The following is a 15,128-nucleotide window of genomic DNA, read 5'->3' as shown; positions in this document are numbered from 1 at the left end:
CGTCTGTAGTCTTTCAGGACTAAAGCTCCCTACTCTTAGTATAAGCATTCCAGTAATATCTAGAAAGTAGGTGGTGGTCATGTGGTACATGATGTGCCAGCCTACGTTTTCAAGTGTGGTTACATTTTTAAAAAAATCTCTGAAGAGCAAGAAATTTTATTCCGTGGCATATATATAGGCCATATATACCCCCTAGTCATCTTTGTAACAAATCGCTCCTTAAGTGTGCCCCCCCCCCCCCTCCTCGGTGTGTCGTTTTCATGAAATATGCAGTCATGCGCCAGTGTTTATTTACCTGAAGACGCCTCTATATAATGTATTTGCTTTTAAAACACCTTATTGTTAAAAACAAATACTCTGTACAGTTTTTAAAAAATGTAGAGTAGAGATCTAGATTCTACATCTAAATCCTATGTTGAAATTTGAAGTCGAAAAAATATCTAAAAATAACTACCACGTAGCCTTGACCGTGACCAGACTAATCAACTGTATCAAATTGGTTTTTGTCGGTCTCAACTTCAACCCCGCATGCGCGGACCACGCATTCAATATTTACATAGCATTTAGGTCAAAGTTCATATGACATCCCTTTCAAGCCTAAATCTAACATTTTTTTTTTTAAAAGCTAAAAATAGAAAGAAAATGGTGGATTTGTTAGTATAAAAGAAAAGCAAACCAGTCCAAAGTACAAAGATAAAACTATGAATGGATTAAAAAAAAGAAATCGACAATTCGTAGCGTTGGTCTTTTTTCCCCACAACATACACCAACTGAACCAGCTACATAGTAGTCTATTGATTAATTAATTACACCTGTTGGGCTTAACAGCACGCGTAACAGCAGACGACACAAATAAAATTATTTAAATGGCCCATTCTTATGTGTACCGTGCGATGAAACAGATGGATTTTTAAAAACGCTAACCTGTAAGTAGGCCTATTCTTTTAAAGTAATTGGATTTTCGCTACCATGTGTCTTCAGTTGCTGTTAAATGTGTGTGTCTATAGCTTGTGTTTCTTTGTCTGAATAGATTATAATAGATTATATAATATAATATAGTAGATTCTAATACATTATGTATGCATTTCTAATGAGTAATCGCGAATGTATCTTAGACCTATCACAGAAAATTTAGGACATACTTTTTAAAACCCTCTTGCACCTCTTTATATATATATATATATATAAAGACCTCCACCCTATTATATGCGGAATTAAGCCTTCATTATTTTCGTTAAACTCATGTCAACTAAAAGCATCGCCAAGCCGTAGATCTATATTCAATTGTAAAAAAGAAAAAAAAACCAGTAAAAATAAAAACAATAGCAAAAAAGAATGGCGGGGGGGGGGGGGGGGGGGTGAACAAAAGTTAATGTCATTATAAAATGTATACCACAATTTTTTACAATTTAAGAAAATAACGAACCACCGCTATCCACTCCAAATTATTACATATGTCTACGATCCATTATAAAACCACTTTATATTTCATTTTCTTCTTCTTCTTCGTTCTTAATTTTTAGTGTTGGAAGGGATCGAGCCTTATCTGCCAGAGGGTTTGAAATCGAGAATTTTATATTTCATTTGAAATTCCTTCAAAACTTTTGTTTTACAATGTAAAACAAAAGTTATGGATGTAGTAAACTGGAGAATCTTAAAAAAAAACAGAAAGAAAAATGAACTAATTATATATGTTAGAATTATATATATATATATATATATATATATATATATATATATATATATATATATATATATATATATATATATATATATATATATATATATATGTATATATGCTACATAACATTTGTTTACACTCCTTCAACGCTGCATGCACATCATTGCAAAAGTTGGACTCCTTCCTCCCTGTTACCCCCATTATTCATACACCACCCATAAACTGATTCTATGTATGATGTTATCTAGGCCCCACGTTTAACAGAAATTGTGTGTTAAGTAAACTGAGAGTACAATATGTTACAACTCTTTACGGCCTTGTGTACTTTCTATATTGCCTAGCGTTATTGGCGTATCGACCATTGAAGACTTTACGATAATAGCCTACCATTTAGTTACAGGGAGAATGCACACAGTTTTTTATGTGTGTTAGGTTTGCAGTTAGTTTTTCTTAGGTTCTAATATCAGGTAGATTGGGTTAACATCGAATAAATTCCACAAATTATTCCGTTTAAAATTTTAACGATTTTAATTTTTTTTACAATTTTCTCGAATTTAACTTCCTAGCAACAATAAAGCAGGTTAGACAACTCCGACGTAATAACGTTATCTCCCTTTACTGCGGTGTGTTCGTACTAATCGCTCTTGAAAACCGCCAGTTTTACAGCTGAATACCCAGCACAGAAAGTCCTTCAGTTAGGCAAGTTTGCTGTGCACACGCTATTAAATTATTTGCCTAGTCGATACCATGAAGGAGAAAGTAGTTTGTGATGTATCGATTATCCTGTTGGAATAATTATTTCAAATTCCGTACTTGAGCACAACCGCGGACAACAAAGCCGGAAAAAAAATAATTGATTCCGTTATATATGAGCCGCGCCTTGCGTTTCACGGAGACCGAACTCCGCGGAACGATCGACAGATGTTGCATTCTATTACAGTTATTATGGTAAGCATGCAATGTTAAAGCAGTTCCTCTTCATCCAGCAAACTGTATTTACATGGTTATATTACGTATGATGGGACATAGTACGAGCTATTCACAATATCACATGTACATGTTACACATTTACATATAGAATAAAACATATATATATATATATATATATATATATATATATATATATATATATATATATATATATATATATATATATATATGTATGTATATATATATATATATATATATATATATATATATATATATATATATATATATATATATATATATATATATATATATATATACCAACACTAGCAAATAAATGTGTTCTACATGTATCATCATGTAAAATCGTGTTAAAAATTTGGGTAGATAAACTATTGAAATTGCTTTAAATGTTCTAAGTTTGTACCAAATCTCCCCATTGTCTTTTACCCTTTATTGAACCATACACGAAATTTTAAGTAGTACATTTAATAACTAATACTAAAGTATGTGAATATCCAAGTTTCTTCTAGTCATAGATCTTTATCTATTTCCGGATTTTTGGGGTGAGACTTTTATTTTTAATGTTTTTCGTTTTTGCATATTTCTGGTATTTAGAATAGCTGCGTGAGACGAAGAAACACCTGGCTTATACTTTCTTGTTGTTGAAATCTCAATCTTTCGAAGATCTTGTACCAATTGATGTAACAGCAAGTGGGGTTTGGGGTGGTGGTGGAGTTTCTAAAACTCTATAGTATGAGCTTGTCTATGCAAATATTGTGTAACGTTAAAGGACAGTAGCGCCTCGGGCTGGATTATGAATAGGGGTGGGGGTGCCGTCCAAACCAGGTGACACCATTTAGGGGGTGACACCAATTCGAATAATTGTAAAATATATAGTTTAAACAATGTTTTATTAGTTAAGATAATAAAATAGGGAGGGGTGATCGAAAGTGCAAAATTATTTAAGGGGTGGGGTGACAGTAACCTCACCGTGTGACACCCGACCTAGTGACGCCACTGGCAGTGGATGAAAATATCATGTTTCAATGTTGTGTAATAATATTGCACGATCCCTATTCACGTTAAAAGTTCGTCAATACTCTTACACTCTCTCCACCCATCCACCAAGTATAGTTCCGATAAAATAATAAATTAAAAAAAAAACCTCCGTAGAAGAGGTCATGCTTGGTCGATCACACCGCGACCATATGCAGCAGCAGACACTCGTTCGACTGACAGAGGCATTTATTAATATGACATAGGTCCTTGACATTTCTTGTCAGCGGTTGCGTACCTTGGTTCATACTTAAAACGCCAACCTGGCACGTGTGATATATTGATTTGATATTTAAGCCAGGTAATTGCCGGAGTATCAGTTTAATTGAAAATTATCCGTTCGGTTACATTTCTTTTAATATGAAAGATATAGTTGGCTACCTTATAGGCTAACCTCAAGCTGGTTGAAATGTATGGCATTATATGTTTTTGGTACTTGGAAATAAAAAGTTACTGGTAAGTGAACTGGAGAGCCATCCATGACGATGAAACTGGATGTGTTTTTTTTTTTGTTTAAATGATGAGTAATAGAACAACCGTTAAACGTGTGACTAGGGTAAGTAGGTACTCAACTGATGTGTAGCGTAATGTGCGACCTAGGTCTAGAGGGGGTACCCAACTGATGTGTAGCATGCAGTGGGACCCAGGTCTAGAGGGGGTACCCAACTGATGTGTAGCGTAAAGTGGGACCCAGGTCTAGAGGGGGTACCCAACTGATGTGTAGCATGCAGTGGGACCCAGGTCTAGAGGGGGTACCCAACTGATGTGTAGCATGCAGTGGGACCCAGGTCTAGAGGGGGTACCCAACTGATGTGTAACGTAAAGTGAGACCCAGGTTTAGAGGGGTACCCAACTGATGTGTAGCGTAAAGTGGGACCAAGGCCTAGAGAGGGTACTCAACTGATGTGTAACGTAAAGTGGGACCCAGATCTAGAGGGTGTACCCAACTGATGTGTAACGTAAAGTGGGACCAAGGCCTAGAGAGGGTACTCAACTGATGTGTCGTGTAACGTGAAGTAGGACTTAAATAAATATAGTGTTAGATAAAAAAAGGTACCCAACCTACGTGTCGCATGAGGTAAAAGTGGGACCCAGTTCTAGTGCTAAATCAATGGGGTACCTTGCTGATGTGACGTCAAGTGGGACCTAGGTCTAGTGGTAGATTATGGGATATGTAACACATCGGGAGACGTGGAATCTGAACACATGGAATCACATGAAAGAATTTACACTGTAAATTATTCAGAAAAAAACACCCACCTAAGCATAAAACATTTAATGAAGGTAACCACCGATACGGTTCAATAAATGTAAGCCCCTTGAACTTATAACCAACATACGGTAAAACTTTGAAAAAAATGCATTGAAAATGAATAATTAAAGTTTATTAATAAATGTTCAACAAACTAGTTATTATTTATTTATTTTTCGAAATATATTTTTAAATTGTATTTCTTTTGGACCTTTGGAAAGTTAGATATACAGTTAATGAGAACTATAAAACGTAGCCCGGTTATAAAATAGTACTATAGTACTAAGGTGCGCTTTTCATAAATCTATAACAGCCGACACGTCTGGACCTATGTGTCCCTTTTCGTTTTCCCGCCAATAGTTTTGCCTAGACGTCTCTGTCTATTTGGAAGCTTATATGTAAACTATCAGGGCGGCATCGAAGTTTTTTTTTTAAATGCCGATATCGATACCCTTGGCCTTACCCTTACTCTCACTTCAACAGTAGAGTTACCGATAACGCTAGGCCTAACCTGACTTAGATCCCAACCTGGTCCGAGGCCTAACCTTGGCTCCAACCTTGACCTATCCTTTAATCTCAAACAACAAAACCGACTTATAATAAACATCAGTACAATTTTGAATTACAATTTGGGCGATACTATTTTAGAGGAGTCCAGTCTATTTACATTTGAATACCTGGATAAATTTGATATCACGTAGTATGAATTCAGATCACTGCTACACCGCGGGTAGGAATATCGATCTAGGAGCGTTCGATTAGTGGGTATTGGATGAATAATTACTGTTAGATTTGCCTTGGTTTAGGAGCTGTGCTTATAGATTTTTTTTCCATAGATTATTGACTCTTTCCTTAATTTGGCCACTAGTTTATGCAAAGTCACTACCAATGCTATGTTTCCTTTGCGAGATTATGCACACTATTAAAGGTAAGTGGCGGAATTTTTCATCAAGCCGGTTAAGTTCACTGACTTTGTTATCGTTTTGTTTTTGTGTGTTTTAAGTCCTGTGATATCAATGGTGTTGTTAAGAGTGGGATTTAATGATATTATCTGTGAGGCTTTTAATGTTTTTGTGTGTTTTAAGTCATGTGGTATCAATGGTGTTGTTAAGAGTGGGATTTAATGATATTATCTGCGAGGCTTAATGATAAAAACAACATTTCAATCTGGATAAGCTCATTGATTTTGTGTAATCTGCTAAATCTACTTAAGGTAATTGGCAGTTTCAGGACTCGTCCGAGGGAATTAATTGATCTGAGAGAATTATCTGAATGAATTATCTGAGTGAATTATCTAAATGAATTATCTGAGTACATGTGCGCTGAATGAATAGATACGCTAGGCAAAATGCCACTTGTACTTATTTTCTTTGCAAATGCTTCCTATACGACTGCGGAGAAAATACTTTAGAAAAACAACCATAATAACCATGGTTGATTAAACGATTTGAAAATGTTATTGCTAGTTTGAACCACAGGGGACATAAATCACAGTGGTAAACTTGGGGTAAAGTACCCGTAGAGAAAAGTACCATTTCGAACTTGACGGTCCATGGAGCAGGTGAAGTAGAGTTCACCTGTTTCAGTGACCTCGGTAAATGAAGAGAAAGTGTGGTCAGCATTATGCCGAGCCCCTCTTTACTTTCTTTAAACGTGAGTCAGGTACCCATTAGAGCTGGGTGGACTCAGGGACGGCGGACAGACCCCAGCCTGGGATCCGAACTCCAGTTAGCAGCCGAACGGCCGAACGTTCTACCACTCGACCACGACGTCCCATAAAGATGGGGTTCTCATTCTATGCAGAAGAGAGTCTTTGACAATAGATTTCAGGGTGTATTCTGCAACTTTGGTCTTCTACCTTTACTTGTTAGCGTTTAGTCGTCTGTTTCAATTCGTGACATTGTTTACTGTTTGTGGTTTGACCCGGCCCTAAAGTTGCAATACTTCAGCAAGAACTTTGTTATGTTTTGTTTACTTATCCAGCATTCCAAAGTTTTAAACTAATCTCCGCTGCCTTGAACTTTGACCCTAAACTGAAATTTGAACCTAAACTGAAACATTCCGAGTTACGAGGCTGCGATGATGTAAGTCAACACTGGCGTCAACAGAGGGGTGTGAAGGTTTAAGGGATGGTGTCATCAGCCATCTCTTCGGGGCTGGGGGGTTGGGGATGGTTGGGGTGGGGGGTGGGGGGAGAGACGACAGACCCCCTCCCCCCCAGACGAATTAGAATGATTATGTAGTTTATATCGAAAATATATACTTTAACAAGCATTCACCCCACCCCCGCTAAAATGTATGTATGCCTACTCCGAAAGTTTCAAGTGTCCCCCCCCCCCCCCCATAGAAAAATACCTGAGAAACACTGGGAGTAGAGGGATAGTATTATGATATTATCACCCCAGATGTTCTTAACAGCGAGACAGAAGGTGTGGTATTATTTCTTTTGTCTGACACTACTACTGTGTCATTGTTGAAATTTGAAGATAACACCATAAGACCAGTTCTACTCGAATATACAGATTCGAGGTGCAATTTTGACAATGTAATACAACCTAACAGAGGCGTAGCTAGGGGAGGGCGGGTGGGGCGGGCGCCCTGGGCGTCGTCCATAGGGGGCGCCAAACGGGATAGAAAATAAAATGAAAAGCTCATTCTTGCAGCATTACAAAGTTTTTAAAACAGTAGACTGCATATGACTTTACGGACTAACCGTTTTCTACATGTATTGCGTGACACTAAAAAACTGTTGAGTGGGGGCGCTTTTTAGTCAACGTGATTAACTATTTATAAATGGGGGTTGAGGAGCAAAAACTGATAGTTCGCCCGGGCGCCGGAATAGGTCGCTACGCCTCTGCAAACTAATATAGATGAACCTATCTGTTTTACTCCCCACTTTCGTGTATTCTAAATACTAATATTATCACAAACACAATATCAAGCCTGTTTGATAGTCCCTTAAGCCTGTTAAATAAACTCTCGAATTATGAAAAAATAAAACAAACTATTGCTGCCATACAGGCCGCTACTAACTGCCTTCATGCCGCGGGCATGATAGAAATTAAAAAATATACTTTAACCAGTGTCTACGGTAACAGTCTACCCCCTGAAATTTTAAGTATGCACCTGGAAATTTCAATGCTCCCCCCTCCCTAGGAGAAAAAAAGTCTGAAAGAAACACTGGACACCATTACAAAGAAAAAAATCGAGAGCACCAATCACTGGTAGTTCATTGATTATCACAACGGGTACATAATTAACCTGCATTTTTAAAAAGGGAACAGGTGTGAAATTATTTAATATTTAAATGTACGTTAATTAGGTTTATACTTTTTATCTCACCTGCGTTAAAATCATATCGCAGACATGACACAACAGTCTAGTTCTTAAATGATTTAAAATACATGCTTCAATGCACGAAAAAATAATATAGGGGCTATTTGTAATTCAGTTATATACATTAAATCATTCACAAAATAAAAAATTAATTGAGCGTCAACCAGCCATGCCCACTCCCCTCCTTCACCCCTACCCCCATACATACATATCCCCATATCCGGTTGCAATCTTGCATTAATTTAACACCTGAAGCCTTATACAAAGCTACATTTTTATTGTATTTTAAACACATGTTCCTTTTATTTTGTTTCAAACAACGATTGATTCATTTTACGTTTAAGTAATAATTTCATACTTTGTTTAACATAAACGGGAAAATAAAGGGCAACAACTTTTTGAAACGTGTTTTCTCATGTTTCTTTCATACAAGCACGAAATGGTGTAAAGAGAGTGCTTGCCCCTACACGCCTTTACCAACCTACCGTCGCTTTAGAAATCGTGACAGCTAAATGTTTTAACCCAGTTACAGTACACGAAAACGGATAGTCCAGTTATAGATTTGGTTTGGATGTATGTTTGCTGAGCTAAATGTTTCCTTGCTTCACAGTACTTTATGCCAAGGTAATGTCTTATAATGTACATCTTATTATGGAATTTAGTCTGCATTGAGCTATGTAGGCCTATGTATATAGCAATTTCACATATGCAGACTGGCGTATAACTGTTTAACTATGACTGTCATGTTTAGTGCGTTTATCTGTAAAACCCGAATTAAAACCATTTTATCAATGACAAACATATTGCATCGGATTGAAGACAATCTCCGGTGAATTAAAAAAAATGAGAGTTGGCATACAAGATAGTGATAGACAAATAAAACCAGATGGTTGGTTAATAATTAGCAATAATGAAGTCTGCGATACAAAAGTACAAATGTAGTGACAAGCAAAGTGGCAGCTTTCTTATATTTAAATCCCAAAGAAATCTGTATTATCTAAGAAAGCAGGTTTTTCAAACAAATAAAATAAAAATAAAACAACTTAAACGTCAAACTGTGATTCAAATCAGTGGCGTCTGTCGCTATATCGGCTGTCTCTGTAAATTTTGCGGTTGGTATCACCCCCACCCCCCCCCCCCCCCCCCAAGGTAAAATCTTTAAAGTGTAAACATTTAATACTAACGATGTTTATACATAGTCGGTTGTTAATACAGTTGGATGTAGCGCTGTCTTCTCTATAGCTTGCATGTGTATATCATGGTTTCACCCCCCCCCCCTTGTCGAGATCGTCATTATGCACTTTAAATAATTTTTAACTTGAATTAACCATTCATTCAACTAGAAAAAAACATTTATTATATATATCTTGCAACATTTTTGTTCTGGTGTCATCATCTAAATGGTGTCATCCTGTGCGGTCAGCACACCCCGCCTCACGACGCCTCTGGTTCAAATAAGTCAGTGAAATAAGCTTTCGCACTTTGCGATCCACGGAACAGATGCAATAGAGTTCACCTGTTTCTGTGATCTCGGCATATAAAAGAATATTGTGGCCAGCACAATACCCAGCCGCGTTTATTTTCCCTAACGTGAGTCACGTGTACATCAGAGTTGGATGGACTCAGGGACCGAGATCCGAACTCTTGAGTTTTGGGTTAATAGTCGTACGTTCAACCATCCGACCACGCCGTATGTAAAATATGGTTAAACCAAACAAAATAACCACCACAAAAAACAACAAACTATCCCACATCAGTTTTAGTTGTATGGTTTCTTTCTTGTTTTTATCTGTAACTGAAACTGCTATCAGTCCTATTAAAATTGCAGGAAAAGTGATCCGTTTAGTGATATTTAATTATAAACTAATTGTAATCGATTATATTCACAACAACACTTAACCATTAGTCCACACTCGACCGACGCAGTAATATAATACTTTGTTAATTAATTACAAAAACATCGATAGCTAATTACCCGCCGGCTAAACGACCAACACAGCTGCTGGACCTGAATAAATAACACAATGTGTGTTGAATGTGTGTAATTACATTGTGAGTACACAGTCAGTACACAGTTATCGGTCTTTGTTTGTTTTATACACTAGTTTCTGTTGTGAAATGACTCAACGAAATCTTCGAGAATTTCTTCTTCATCATCATTCATTATCTTTTCCGGTTCGTGCCCAAGACACATGGGGCAGATAAAGTAGAGTTCATGTTTCTTGACCTTGGAATATAAAGGGATACTGTGTTGAATGCCCGGCCGCCTTTGCTTTCCCTAACATGAGTTAGGTACTCATCAGAGCTGGGTGGACTCAGGAACGTTCTACTGACTTGAACCCGGATTCGAACTCGAAACTTTCTGACTAGCAGGCCACACCGTCACTTGAAAGAAAAACAAACAACCAAACAGCCGCACAAGTGGTATAATGAATATATGTCATTAAGTATTAATTAAGGAATCAAGATTATCAAGATTTGTATCAAGATTTTGTTTTGCTAACATTCACTACGTTAATCATAACCATAGCCCTGCCTATAATACCGTTGGGAAACGCGGGTTGTATTTTTATTTTCAAAACAAAGTTTTATATAACAAAGTCATTCCATGCCTTGAATTACTGGTTTTCAGACATTCATCCGATCTTTATTGGGGTTGAGGGTTAGGGACATTACAAAGCTACTCTCTTACTATGAGGGTGGGGCGTGTTTATAACAAACCGCATCTATCCGACACACCAGTGGCGTAGCGAGGTCGAGTGTCCCCCGGTGCGGCACTTAATGGTGTCACCCCCCAGGGGCGTAGTGACTCTTCCCGGGGACAAACTTTCAATTTTCGATTTGCACCCCCACTCAAACGTTCAATTTGCACCCCTCTCAAACTTTCGATTAGCACCCCCCCCCCCTCAAATTTTTCTCTATATATTTTACTATTTTTTGCCTTGGTGCCACCCCCCTAAATGGTGTCTCCCGGTGCGGTCGGCACCCCCGCCCCCCCCCCCCCCCTTCTCGCTACGCCTCTGCGACACACTACTTTATTATCCTCGCTTGGCTGAACGAATCTGCTTTTTTCCCCGCATCATTTATTTTGCTTATTTTTTTTTTACATCATTTAGTTTTGAAAAAAAAAGACCCCCCCCCCCCCCAAAAAAAAACGAAAAAAAAACCCCAACAAAAAAAAACCAAAAACAAAACAAAAACAAAACCGTCAACGCCGCTTGTGCTGCCTTTGAAATAAAAATGTTTTGGAATCTAGTCCGTCAAGTGTTCCACCCCACTCGCACTGGTTTCCGCTTGACTGATCTTGAAAAAGTCGGCACTTTTATACGTAGCTCCCAACCCGTGTGTACTCTACATCCTCTTAGTTTCCCCTATATCACGACTCTCTTTTTGCATTCTCGCCATACTAAGCAGATAATAAATTAACACGTAAAGGAATTTAGCTTAAGTCTTATTTATAGAGCAGAACAAAATTGAGTAGCGGTTTTATTTTCTAAAATTGAAATATGTTTTTAAGTCTATATCTGTGGTAATTTTATTTGCAGGGAATGTCTATGTAAAGTGGTTTTAAAAGATGATATGAAGAATTTTAAGACACACATCTTCTAGCTGCAAAACTTGTAGAAAAGCTGAAGAGTATGGTAAGATAATTTTCGGTAACTCATAATTACAATTTATAATTAAATGAAAATTGTAGATAGTATATAGAAACACTATCCCTTCATATGACGAGGTATCTGAAACATATGAACTCTACTTCATCTGCCCGATGTGTCTTGGGCACGAACGGGAAAAGATGATGATGAGATTGAAACAAGTAGGTTAGGCTTAACTTGAGTTTTGTTTCTCTCATAATGTTTCTTAAAGGCGTATAAAATATGTTTACATATATTTAATTGTATTATGAAACATATTTGATACTTCAGTCTGAGATAAATGTACCTACGGGGATTCAGTGAATATGTCTAATAGCAATATAGGAATAAATTATTACTACAATGTCAATTGTAGACACATACACAATATAGTCTTAGAAAAGACTATGTCGTTTTAGCCAAACGGGATCCGAACCCACCACTCACACGGCATGGAAACACATCGCCTTCCGCGCGTCTGGTCAGAAGTGAATAATAGAGTATCTACCTTGCACTGTATATATGTATGTTTGGGTGAAGGAAAATATTGTTTTGATCACTCGCCAGCTGTCTAATTAGCATTGGACATGAATAATTCATGCAACGTTATGAACAAACAATTCACAGTCTCATTCAGTTTGTATCATGTACGATTTTATATAATATCCTTATATATATATATATATTTATACATGTACACCTTCCGCAATAGCTGTAACTTAAGGCTAGACAACGTTCATTTTGGTGTCGTGGGGGGTCCTAATCCCGTAACACCGATGCCTATCTATATATATATATATATATATATATATATATATATATATATATATATATATATATATATATATATATATATATATATATATATATATATATATATATATCAGAAAGCGAAATTAGACATCAGTAAGTTAGGTTAGGCGATAAAATGGTTTAGCGCTTATTTAAGTTAGTTAGGTATACTGATTTACGGTACCATTTTCAAACATCATTTTCAAGCATCTGCTCCATCAATTTTAAGTATCGAAACATTATCCGTGGATATTCGTTCAGCATAAATGATTATAATAATTTTGACAAACGGTGCTTTTAAACAGCTGAACGTTGAGTAGTAACGATAATCATGCAAAAAACAAGGACCGATAACTCTTCAAAACACCACAAGGTCATAAAAATTCACTATTGGTTTTAGCGTTCACATGTCTAAATCCCTCATGAATATGCAACTCTTATTTCAGTTGTAATAAGAACAAAAATAACGTACTATACTATAATCATCTCAATGATCCATTTTCTCCCTTTCTCATTAACATAATTTTTATTTGGGTTTAGTATTGAGGTACCTGGACAGTCAACTCTAACTGCAGTCACTCCAAATCAAGGACGCAAGCAGACGAGACTAAACCAATGGCGCCTACACACGGCTATTGGGGCAAGCAGACGTCAACGGTCGACTGGTGTGAGGATAATTATGTCGTCAGTTATTACATCGCTGAATTCTGTGAGTTTTCAATAATTTCAAAAAATAAATTTGTACTTTTATTTGTTACATTTTTTTTCTGAAGTTTTAATGTCCAGTAATCAACAGAGCCATTCATTCGTAAATGATAGCTGCGCTTCGCTGCACAGTATAAGGATCTTTGTAAACCATACAAATTTAAAAAAAAACTACTGTAAAGATTTCCCTGCAATAGTCAGGTTAGGGCTGGAGTCAGGGTCAGAGACGTATCAACCCATTCCGGCGCCCGGGGCAAACTATCAATTTTGCGACCCCCGCCCCGCCCACTTTTATATATATATATATATATATATATATATATATATATATATATATATATATATATATATATATATATATATATATAGTTATTTATTTAGTTATTCAAGTTGGTGAAAAAACACCCCACTCCACTTCACAGTTGGAAAGGTTGGTGGCACTTTTTACCAGTGATTAACCCGTAAAGGTTTTTGTTGTTTTGCAACACAATTGATGTAGAAAACCGTTAAATCAGTGTGTGAAGACTTCTAGCTGTTTACCTTCTGCACTTTGACTGTGTTTAATTCAATATCCTAGCTTAAAATGAGCTTTTTATATTTTTTCTACCCCTTTTGGCGCCCCCTTAGGAACGGCGTCCGTGGCGGGCGCTCCACCTGCCCTCCCCTAGCTCCACTGGTCAGGGCTAGAGCTAAGGTTAGGACCAGTGTTAGGGTAAAGACAATCAACTTCTATTCGACTTGATGAGGTTTATATAAGGTCACATGGTCAGAAAAGTAATTTTAAAAAATTACACCAGATAACATATGTTAGCTAGTACTACATTTCTTCATCATACTGAATAAATAAACAACTACGTCGTAGTCGGATGGCAGAGAGCATGACCCAAAAGTCCCAAATATTCTGACTCAGGGAAGATGGGGCTCGCTAGCTAGGGACAGCAACCCATCTAGGAGAGACAACTCCTAAATAAAACTGCGGATTCGTTGCTGATGGACAAAGGCTATGGAAGAAAACAAAGAAAAGCAGGCTTAAATCAACGGATCATAACATGTTGACACGGAATACTTAATTAAGTTGGGGAAATTCCCTGCAAAATTACAATATTAAGATAAAGTGCAATAAAAAAAACTGTTAAAAAAAAATAAAATTACGATGAGCCACTAACATATTATCCCAAAAGTTATAAACGAGAGGACAGTCGCGTTTGTTATACGGTAACACTAAATTGCACGTCTATTTAAAGTTTACTATTTGTACCGATTCCACAATGGAAACATTATGTATACGATTATTCTAAGTTTAAAAATTGTACTAATCCCACCATACAGAGTTTCTTCCAGGCATCTCTTCGGGGGGGGGGGGGGGTGTCTACCTCGAATGAAATTAATACATAGAAAACATACTTTTAGTAGTGTATCCCCCTCCCCCCCCCCCCCCCAGAAAATATCAGTTGCCCCCCCCCCCCCTCCCCCGGAGAAATAAGTCTAGAAGAAACCCTGCTATGGAAACACTACGTACTCTATCCGAATGGTCTACGTTCACAATTTGTGTTGTCTCCCCAGGGAATACCTTATCGAATGCCGTCATCATCATCGCTCCCCTCTTCATGCTCATCGTCGGCTGGAGACAAAAAATCGAAACAAGATTCATCTACAGCTTCTTCGCCATGACAGGTAAAATTTAAACTAAACCAATGTTTAACAAATTAACATTTCTTTCGGCGTGGTTAAATAGTAGAGC

General features: G+C 37.2%; 1 long non-coding RNA gene across 1 annotated transcript; it reads left to right on the top strand.

Annotated features, from left to right (window-relative positions):
- The first annotated feature begins 704 nt into the window (after window positions 1-704).
- On the top strand, window positions 705-15,061 carry LOC131951225 (uncharacterized). The gene is made up of 4 exons (XR_009388401.1): window positions 705-926; window positions 11,801-11,896; window positions 13,223-13,391; window positions 14,951-15,061. It is a non-coding gene; the product is annotated as an uncharacterized LOC131951225 (long non-coding RNA).
- Window positions 15,062-15,128: the final 67 nt, after the last annotated feature.

Source organism: Physella acuta, unplaced genomic scaffold, assembly GCF_028476545.2.
Source record: "Physella acuta isolate Inbredline_101_S28 unplaced genomic scaffold, ASM2847654v3 ptg000804l, whole genome shotgun sequence".
Classification (NCBI taxonomy): domain Eukaryota; kingdom Metazoa; phylum Mollusca; class Gastropoda; family Physidae; genus Physella; species Physella acuta.
Note: the sequence above shows the minus strand (reverse complement) of the source record. Positions and strands in the feature narration are given on the sequence as shown.